Consider the following 10,058-nt stretch of genomic DNA (forward strand, 5'->3'; position numbering starts at 1 on the left):
TAGAGTGGCTTGAGCTGCGATTACAGAAAGCGAGCCGAAATCTAATACGCTAATCTGAGAGATGGGCAGGTTCGTATGTGGTGTGGTAATAACAGTAATTACATAGTAACTCTGGGAGGTTTGGAAATAAGCTGAAGACAATTTGGTTAATTTTTCTTAGAGTGAGCTCACAGGTGCATGACGTCTAAGCTGGATTCTTCGTGTACCGATTGTGGCTTGCTGGATTGTTTCACCCGGGTGTCATCCGGATTGATGTTGGAATCTCTGACACAGACCCACATCAGTGTTATCGCACTACTGCGTGTATGTGTAACTAGCTTGAGATGGAAATCTTTAAGATGGCATTTTGTTCAGATGGACCTATTTAAAATCTTTAACCTTCGCTTCAAGAACAGTGGCATTCCTCTGTGTTATGAGTAACTTGGTGTCCTGGTTTCACAAGAGGACCATATTGACTTTACAAACCCCAGGATGAGATTAACCTAATAACGTCAGGCAAACAAAAGAAATCCACCCATGTGTAAAGGATATCAGGGGTGTGAGTGCTTATTACCTAATGTTGGGCAATATTTCGCAGATTTATTACTGCCTAACTAACACTGAAGGTAAATTTAGCAAAATTTCAAGAGGGCTCAAAGATTAAAGGCTCTGGTCAGAAGGTCTGGGTTCAGCTCCCACCTCCAGCAACCTGCCACTGGACCAAGGCCCTTAACCCTATCAGCAGAAATTCATAACTAACTGAGATATGTAAAGAACAGCATTTCCTTGTGCTGTAACATAACTCTGACGTGTGTACGTTCATCAATCGGCCCGATCTCACGCACATTCTGTGCGATCAGATATGAAACGCATCATGTGGTCATCCTGATCTGGAAGAATTGATCACAGAAAGATTTGAGAGTCAAACACTGAGCAAAAACTCCTGTTACACAAGAGGCAGAAACCTGGGGACACTTCCTCAGCCCATCAGTTGTGTAACATACAGACCTGAATATAAGATTCGTGTCTTGTCCATTACATTATCCGAGTGTGCTTGCTGCATGAGCAGATATTATGACAAGACCTTAAGTGAAGGTTAATGAGGCCAAGGTCTACTATAGGGTTCAAAAACAAAGAAAGCGATGATAATGTTCCACTCATAAAATCATAAGCGAGAATCTGTAAACCGTTCAATGCATCGGGGCAGGCCGTGACGTCCTCGTAGCACGCTAATGGATGTAAAGCTTCTGAGATGAAAGGATGCCACAATTACCCACCAAAATCACACCCAGCATCCAAAACCACAAAAAAGGCTTGTCTTAAAGTGCTGATTACAGCTTTAACATCTGGTGAGCAAATCCAGACTGAAACTGCAGGTAGCTGCTGTAACGTTCCTAGAAGCTAATATGTACAGAATGACTCAGAAATACAGCATCCCATAGAGCATACATTTATTTAGTGCTTTAACAGACTGTTTAATAAAGTGACTGACACTGTGACTTTAGTCCCATTTGAAGTTTTACACAGCAACTGGATGGTTTTTGTAAACAAAATATCAACCAACACCGGCTAATAAACGGTCCATATACTTGGAACCGGTCACTCGGCTGTTTTATTTCAGCCGGTTTGAGTTCACCGGCAGGCGTGAAATGACACACTGCCAGAGACGACAGCCTCCCTGGCTTGCATGTCCGTCATGTGATTACAGTCCATTAGGGCACACCACAAACACAATCACAAAACTATTCAGCACTTCCCTAAATCAGACAAGTCGGATCACAGAAACGTCCCGGTGTGCATTTCCTTACCGTCAATATACTATTTCAAGTTCAAACCAAAGCCTTTAAGTGTGATCGCTACAGCCAAAGCCGAAAATAAGGGGCGAGGCTGAGTGTAAGTTGCTGTAACAAGCATCCTGTCAATGAATCATACAGTGGAAAAAAGAAAAAAAAATGGCAGATGGTTTGGAGTTAATGATGAACAGAGGGAGGGGGTGGATATCCCAGAGAATTGAGGAAACAAGGCAAACACACAGACCGGCATCTGTTAATGGGGCGTGCCTGGGTTAAAGCAGTCTTATCGTCTTTCTAGCGAAACACAGAAGCCGCGATAAAAGCAGTCAGCCAAAACCACCGGGACTGTTCATGATACCGTACTCCCTAAAGTTTCACTCGTGAGCTGAAGATCATGAGACGTTAGAAGCTTCTCTATAAGATCTGTAACATGTTTCTTAAAGTAAAAACCTTCCACTCACCTTCTACTTTAAACTTCTTCCTCAGAGGCTGCTGCTGCTGCTGCTGAGTCCCGGCAGGCCAAAACTCTGTTTCCCGTCAAGTTATTGCTTTCCCGGTTCAGATAGAAAACACGGCCTGAACAGTAGCAGAGAGTGTTTGAAGAGAGAGAGAGAGAGAGACAGAAAGGGGGGAGAGAGAGAAAGGAGAAGTTGAGAGAGAGAGGAAAAAAAGTGAGATTCAACAGGGTGACTGGTACTGCTGGCCTCTGAGACTCCGCCCACCCTGACTCACCCAGTGGATGAATAACTGGCTTAGAGAGAGAGAGAGCGAGAGAGAGAGAGAGCGAGAGAGAGAGAGAGAGAGAGAAACAGCTGTGTGTGCATGCGCAAGAGTAAATAAGGAGCAGGGAAAAAAAAGTCCTACTATGGCTGAGCAGGCTTCTTTTTTTTCTTTTTTTTTTTTCACAAAATAGAGAGGAGTCCTGCTTGGCCCAAATAGACATTCCCTACTGCCCTAAACCGCCCACCTTGGTGTCCTTCCTTTCCTCAGTAAGCTGAGGACTGTGGCCTGACCCGTCGCTTTCACCCCGGCCTGCGTTCATAAGATTATTCGCCAGCGCAGGCAAGAAATCAGTAGCCACTCTGTTATCGTGAAGGGGCCTATTGTTCTGCACCGGCCGCCCTAAGCAGCACAGGCTACGCAGAAACACACCCTCGAACACAAAGCAACATCCAGAGCCGCACGCACCTCTCTAAATACACAAAGCTGCCCTCAAAACATGACACTGTTGCAGCCTTCGGTTAGTTAGTAGTGATTAACCAGCCACCGGCATTCATCAAAACATGAGGAGCTTCATAGAAGAGAGAATGAGAACTTAAAAAAAGAAAAAAACAAGATAACACAAGGCACACAAAGAAACCCAAGACATAATCCCAATAATGTAATAGTGCACTAGAGTGCGCATGACACTATTATGACTTCAGCAAACACAATGTGTACACACCGACTCGCCCATAATAACCATTAAAGAGGGAAGTCCCTGGCTGACAGTTATTCTGAAATAACAGAGGACAGGCATGTACACAGAGTTAATCTCTCTCACACACACAGAGCAAACTGAAATTCTTCACACTTTTCGGCAGTGAGGGTAGCAAGGGGCTTAAATGGATGAAGAATAAGGTGAAGGCCTACTTAGCTGATGTTTCAGCTCTCATCCAACGGACAATCGGTTCTCCACTATATCTATAACCAGTCCAGTCGTCTACTGACCAGAATAGCTAACAGAATCCCCTCAGCGGTGAGGGTATCAGGTGTTCCGTTTCCACTGAGACACATTTACCTTTATAATACAAACAGCTCGGTTTCTCAGACAGCCAGAGCCTGTTGGACCAGTCTCCCTGCCCCTAGTGGATAAACAAGTCTTAGAGAGAAATAGAGAATGAGCGAGAAGGAGACATGGCTGCTCCCTTTTCTCAAATCTCCACCTTACTCGCAAGGAAATCAGTCGAGCAGGCCGCGCCGGAAATTCGTTTTCTCCGCCTCTTTATGCTCAATAAAATGTGGAAAACGTGAACCGCCTTTAGCACTGATGAAGGAAAAAAATCCCTCAAGTGTCACAAAACAGATCCTGAAATATTCTGGTTCTTCATCTCACCTTGACGGCTAACGTGCCTTTGAACCGGACTCTCTATTGTGGTGAAACATGAGATAACGTCAAGGTTAACAAGCTTCGTATTACGCCAAAAACAAGAGGACTTTCACTCTAATGCACTAACAGTTGAGATTTAGTTCACACCATGCTAAACTACACGGACCAAGCAATATTGGCCGGGTAGGGGGGCTGTGGGAAAGGAATTTTCATGTGTTTGACACTTTTAATACAGAAGCAAAAAAATTAAAAAAATACTATATCACATGTCAGTTCATGCATTTATCTATCACTTTGGTAAACATATGAATGAGGGAAAAACACTGGCTGGTTTCAGTATTGCAGAAATTTCTGATCTGGGAAAAAGCATCTCACCCCGCATCACACGCATGCCACATGATGAAGCTTATGGTCTACAACAGCAGAAACAACATCAGTATGACAGACTCATTGCGACCAGACAGCTGAGGGGTTTTTACCCTTCCTGTTTTCTTTTGTCTGCACACATCGACCTCAAGGTTGCACATTCTAAGATGCTTTAATGTGCAACATAGGAAGATTACTTAATGTATTTTTTATAAGATGAACTATAAGAACTGAGAACAGGAAGCCTTTATCATCGCCACACATACATTACGGCACAGTGGAATACTTTGTGTATCCCAGCTCAGGAAGTTAAGGGGTCAGAGTGCAGGGGCAGCTATGATACAGCACCCCTGGAGCATGGAGGGTTAAGGAAGGTCCAACAGTGGAGCTTGGTGGTGCTTGAACCCTGATCCTCCAATCAACAACCCAAAGCCTTAACCACTTGAACCTCACTGTTTCCTGTCAGCTCAAAGCATTCTGTCCATTCTCCTCTGACCTCTCATCAGGAAGGTATTTCTTTCTGCCTGCAGTACTAGGTGTATTCTGTTTTGTTTTTTCAACTCTAGAGACATCCCAGAAGATCCCTGGACATTTGTCCAAGCAGCTGTGGTTAAAATCACTCTGATCACATTTTTCTCATGCTTGAACTTTTTCTGACCTGCATCTGCATGATTTTATGCACAGTGCTACTGCCATATGATTTGCTGATCAACCCAAAAAATTCAGTCACATTCTAACTGACCAGGTTATTTTGCACATCTGGGGATTTAACCGTATATGCTCATGGCTGTTCAACTACAATGGGAGCTCAACAACAGTTTGGCATTAGTTTGTGTTGTACGATACTCAACATACAATAGCTATTACAACAGTGCTGGCCTACTGTAAGCTTAACTATATGCAAAATATGCAAACCACAATTACTTAACTCGCTCTGTAAGCATTCCGTTCACCACAAAGCCTTCCAGACAGTTTTTATTTGTACATGTGAATACATTGTGATTAATTGAATAGCATGCCACATAAAAGTGTTATACTTAAAAGTGTTATTTCTCCTGTGATATGTTCTGCTTTGTTTTATACAAGTGATGAGATTTCATTCTGCTGTACTTTGTGTCCTTTTCTCTTAATCCTTTGCCGTTTGTCCACTGGAATATCAACGTTCCTTCCAGCGTCCCAAAAAAAGTAAACCCTGCCTATAAATATCAAACTTTTCAGGTTCCACATGGCAGATCACAACAGTCCTATCTCTTTACTGTGCAGCTGAAGGTATTACATAAGCCAGCTTTCCACACTGCAGTGGGTGATGTATGAACAGAAAAACCTGCTTGACAGAGAGCTGCGTCACTCAACACACTGACCATGAGCTTGGGTTCGAAAATGTCCGCTTACATTGAACCATTGAGGGTTTAAGTATTGATGGAATTTTCCCTTAAGCTACCATGCAATTCAGGTTCATGCAAAAATAAAAAACCGGACAGAAAAGAAAGAAAGAAAAACCTTCCAAAAGTTTCAATTGATTTGTTTCAGTTCGCAATAGAGAAATGATTCATTTAATATCTGCTTACATCTTTTTTTTTTTTATTTTAAAGTTATCTGATCTCTTTTCTGACATGAGGCCTATGTACCGCTTTGCAGTCTGATCAGATTGGACAGCTTTAGTTAAGATCTAGTATTTTGTTAAAATAGTTTCTATATGAAACACTGTTCTGAACATAAAACAGGTTGGACACACACACGGACACACACACACACACACACACAGATATCTGATGTGACCTTGGTCTAACTTCTAGAATTTCATACAAAGCACCTTTGTGTGCTGCTCAGTGAACTCCAAGAGCACGCTCTAATCTGCTCTATTTTTTGTGAACACATGGTAAAGACATGCACGTTTAACAGGACAGGAAAAAACATGCGCGAGTGTTCATCGTGAAAAGGTGTATGTAAAGTCAGGTATTTCTCCATTTATGTTTCGGGGGAGAAAAGCATACGCTGACATCATTCATAGTTTCTTGCAAGTATGTCATTCTTACAGTTCACTTACTACACTTTCCTAACCCCGTACACAAGGTGCAAGGCATGATCTGCCCGGTGTCTTGACAAATGATGATCGCTAAGAAGTTCGGCCGCTAAAAACTGACTGATAAAGGTGTGTGAGAATGCAGGAGAACAAAATGCGTCTCCATAGCACCTTTGTTTAGGGAAGGATCGTATTCTCGAATCTGACACAAATGCCACTCCTGTGTAATCTTAAAAGTTGTCCTACTAAAACAAAACAACAACAGAAGCTGTAACAAGATCGTGGCCTCGGCACAACCTGTGGACAGTCTTAGTCATTCTTTACATATTTGCTGAATGAGTCAGGATACCATTAGTCTGTGGTATGACTGGAATTAACTACAAGCAAATCATCTAAATAAACAAAAGATTTATAAGCGGAAACAAATCAACAATCAGTTGAACTGAATCAGTGACATGAGTGTTGATGAGCCGAGACTGGACCAAGCATCGGAGATGGTTAAGAAAGTGTGCCTGAAAGTATTTAGGATCAAATGAGGCTGAACAAAGTAGCTGTCAATCAAGCATTTTTTTCCTTTGCATATCGTTTGAAGAAAAAAATCTTTGACCTTTATCCTAGATTGAAGGCCAATGTATTTGCCTGTATTCAGGCATTAATTTGGATAATGTGGATTTTCTTATCACAATCCTCTCTTACTAACAGGACACTCTGCCATATACATACATACATATACATACACACACTGATGGGACAAACTGACATTATATATTATATATTATATATATATATATATATATATATATATATATATATATATATATATATATATATATATATATATACACATACACATACACATACATACATACACACACATTTTATATAAATATATCACACACGTTCCTTCATTAAACATCTTTCTTTGTTAAACTCATTTTTTAGATTACTTAATAAATATTATAGCTTACTAATGTACCACAACATCATCTATAAGATCTTCTCCAATCAGAAGAATATGATTTTCTTGAAACAACAGCTCATTTGTATGTGTGTGTGTGTGTGTGGTGAGGAATGTTTAACCATCATGTCATCACCAAAAGACAATCTATTGCTTATCATGCTGAGGAACTGTAAATTAGGTCAGAAGTCAGAGGTCAGAAGGAGACCTGAATGAAGTCCTGAGATCTGTAGAGTATTATTAGAGTAAGAGTGAAGAGCAGTAAGAGGAGGTGTATTTCTTGAGGTCAGCTGGAATGTAGAGCATTACACCCCTCTGTATCACCCCATGGTGTCAACACTGTCCAGTAGTAACCGTAAACACAAGCAGTCTCTGGTACTGAAGTCCAGTTGAATATCATACTGAAGTTAAGTCAGTGTTCATATAAAATTACTATGATACACTTTCACTGTATTTCACGGCAAACGACACAAATAAAATACCAATGTCATGCTTTTCCCTAAGTATTGAGGCTGATACAGATGGTACAAAAGATGATCTTCGTAAAGGACAAACAAAAACAGACACATTAACTCACCTGTACTTGGCCCACTTCTCAGGTGTGCGGAGACACCGAACACCAAGCGAGCGAGTCAAGCGAAACACCTGAAAGAGTGACGACGAACGAAATGATGCTAAGTGGCGACCTCGAGCAGCCAATCAGCGCGCTGCAGGGGCGTGGTCAACGAATATTTCGGCTTGATTCAAAGTCACGTTTCCGCATTAAAGGTATGTGTGATGCAACAACTTTTCTACAATCTTCTAAAAGCAAAGCAGCGACTCAAAAGACATCCTAGACGTGCCTTATTAAGATATATTACATATACCATCATACAGAACCGTATGCTTCACTGTTTTTGGTTTCTTTACTCAGACCTAAACTCAAGTGGTCACGCGCCACCCAAAAGCTTATAGTTATATATGTTTACATGTACGCACCAGTGCATAAATTTACCTGTTGGAGATCACTGATGAGGAAATTCACGCCGTTTTAACCCTTTAAATCAAGTCGTAAGATAGCAACCGACCCTTCCACCCTTCAGTTACGTAAAAAAGAAAGAAAAAAGTGGGGGATGAGAAAAGATAGGTGGGAACAACATGCGGTTTGTGTCTCCATCCGCACTCCACCGCATAAAGTAGTATAGGTAAATACATAAAAATATCACGCTGTCTCTGCAAGATATGACACTATTAATTTTTTTCTTTGTATTTAGTGTGATAAATAATAATTTTTATTAGAATATTTTGTCCTTTAGGAATGAGCCAAGGGGGACTAAAAGCTGACGAGCCAATCAGGTTGCAGCAGCCCTTGCTACGTCATTTCTTTCGCTGCAGTAATATAATCTGTAATGAAACTCTAGATGGGAACACCTACTCTGTTTTGTCCTGGTTTACATTGAATCCATTTTTTTTGTTAGACTCTCTTGTGGCCACTGTTTCAGAAATAAATGTCACGTTTCATTTGAAACCGAACCGATTTATCTTACAATTCTTAAAGTAAAAATGTTAATAATGTATGGATGACCTTGTAAAGGTGTGCACAAGGATTTATCACAGGGTCATCAGTGTCCAGCAAATAACAAATGAGATGCAGTGGTTTGAAGTTGTAAGCCCTGAAAGACAGGGTGATCATCAGAGGTGATAAGAACAGCTTGAAAGGGAGATGAATAGATGGATTAGCTCAGTTCGTTTACAAATTGATAGATGATATCTTGTTCATGGTAAGGTTCTTTCGAGCACAGTTTTGTGTCATTTATTTTGCTCTTTTATCACCGCACAGGATACAAACTGGGTGATTATTAGAGTCTTCTCATTAAAGAAGGCGATCCAGGAAGTCTCGTCCCTTAGCAGCTGTTTATCCATCCGTCAATCCGTTTTCTGTAACATTTATCCTACACAGGGTCGACCTCAGACACACTCGCACTCTGTGGATAATTTAGAGATGCCAATCAGCCTTTGGACTCTAGGAGCATGGGGAGAACATGCAAACTCCACACCCAGGGCAGAGTCAGGAATCAAACTCCCAACCCTGGAAGTGCAATGCAAACACAATTATTTATTTGCTTGTTTATATAATTGCTCATGCAAGACAACTTTGTCATTCATTTCATTTGCATGCGTTGGAAATTTCAAAAACCTGTTTTAGGGAATATAAATCATCCACCTACATCCCAGCTCTGGCTTCTGCTCGTGCTTCAGGAGAAACACAAACAGTTCACACACAAACAGAATACTGGTCCATATATCTGCTTATTTAAAATTTCATTACATTGGCTGACCCTTTCATACAAAGCAATTAACAAGTGAGTCAGTGATCAGAAGACCTTCTCATGGACCCAGCCGTGGCAGCTTGGCAGTGATGTGACCTAAACTCTTCTGACCCCTCTAGCTGACACATGCTGTCAAACTGTTTTCAATTCGTTTCCATTGACGTTTCATGGGGCTAAAATGAATTAGGAATCTTATACAGTAAATTCTACAGCACTGTTTTGGTAGATATGATGACTCTGTGTCCAGGGCTTTCCTATCCTTCTTTATTCTCACTGAAATTACCTATATTCCATTTACTTACTAGGTTTAAGGTCAAACAGAAAAGTTACATGATGCAACACTGTTAATTTGAGGATTTGGCTAGTTTCACTTCCTGTGATGAAATAAAATGACAAGCTCTGCCTCTAGTGCATTTGTAGAACTAAAGAAAACAACACAGGTTCAAGTGAAAGTATCTGTAGATTATATGCTTTCTGTTTTCTTTTTCTTTTTTTCTTTTGTTTTGTTTTTTGCCACTTTTCCTCTTCTTTGTTGCTCAAA

General features: G+C 41.0%; 1 protein-coding gene across 3 annotated transcripts in view; it reads right to left on the minus strand.

Moving 5' to 3' along the window:
• elovl1b (ELOVL fatty acid elongase 1b) overlaps positions 1-8,357 on the minus strand; it is a 15,063-nt gene extending 6,706 nt beyond the window's left edge. Inside the window, exons 1-3 of one of the 3 annotated variants that reach the window (XM_058401482.1) lie at positions 8,203-8,220; positions 7,786-7,853; positions 2,234-2,348 (exon numbers count right to left, since the gene is read on the minus strand). The gene's annotated coding sequence lies outside the window, so the exon portion shown is untranslated. Of the gene's footprint in view, positions 1-2,233; positions 2,349-7,785; positions 7,854-8,202 lie in introns of all 3 variants that reach the window. The other 2 variants (XM_058401481.1, XM_058401483.1) reach the window with 2 other exon arrangements.
• Between the last annotated feature and the right edge of the window lie 1,701 nt (positions 8,358-10,058).

This window comes from Hemibagrus wyckioides, linkage group LG10 (genome assembly GCF_019097595.1).
Source record: "Hemibagrus wyckioides isolate EC202008001 linkage group LG10, SWU_Hwy_1.0, whole genome shotgun sequence".
Classification (NCBI taxonomy): domain Eukaryota; kingdom Metazoa; phylum Chordata; class Actinopteri; order Siluriformes; family Bagridae; genus Hemibagrus; species Hemibagrus wyckioides.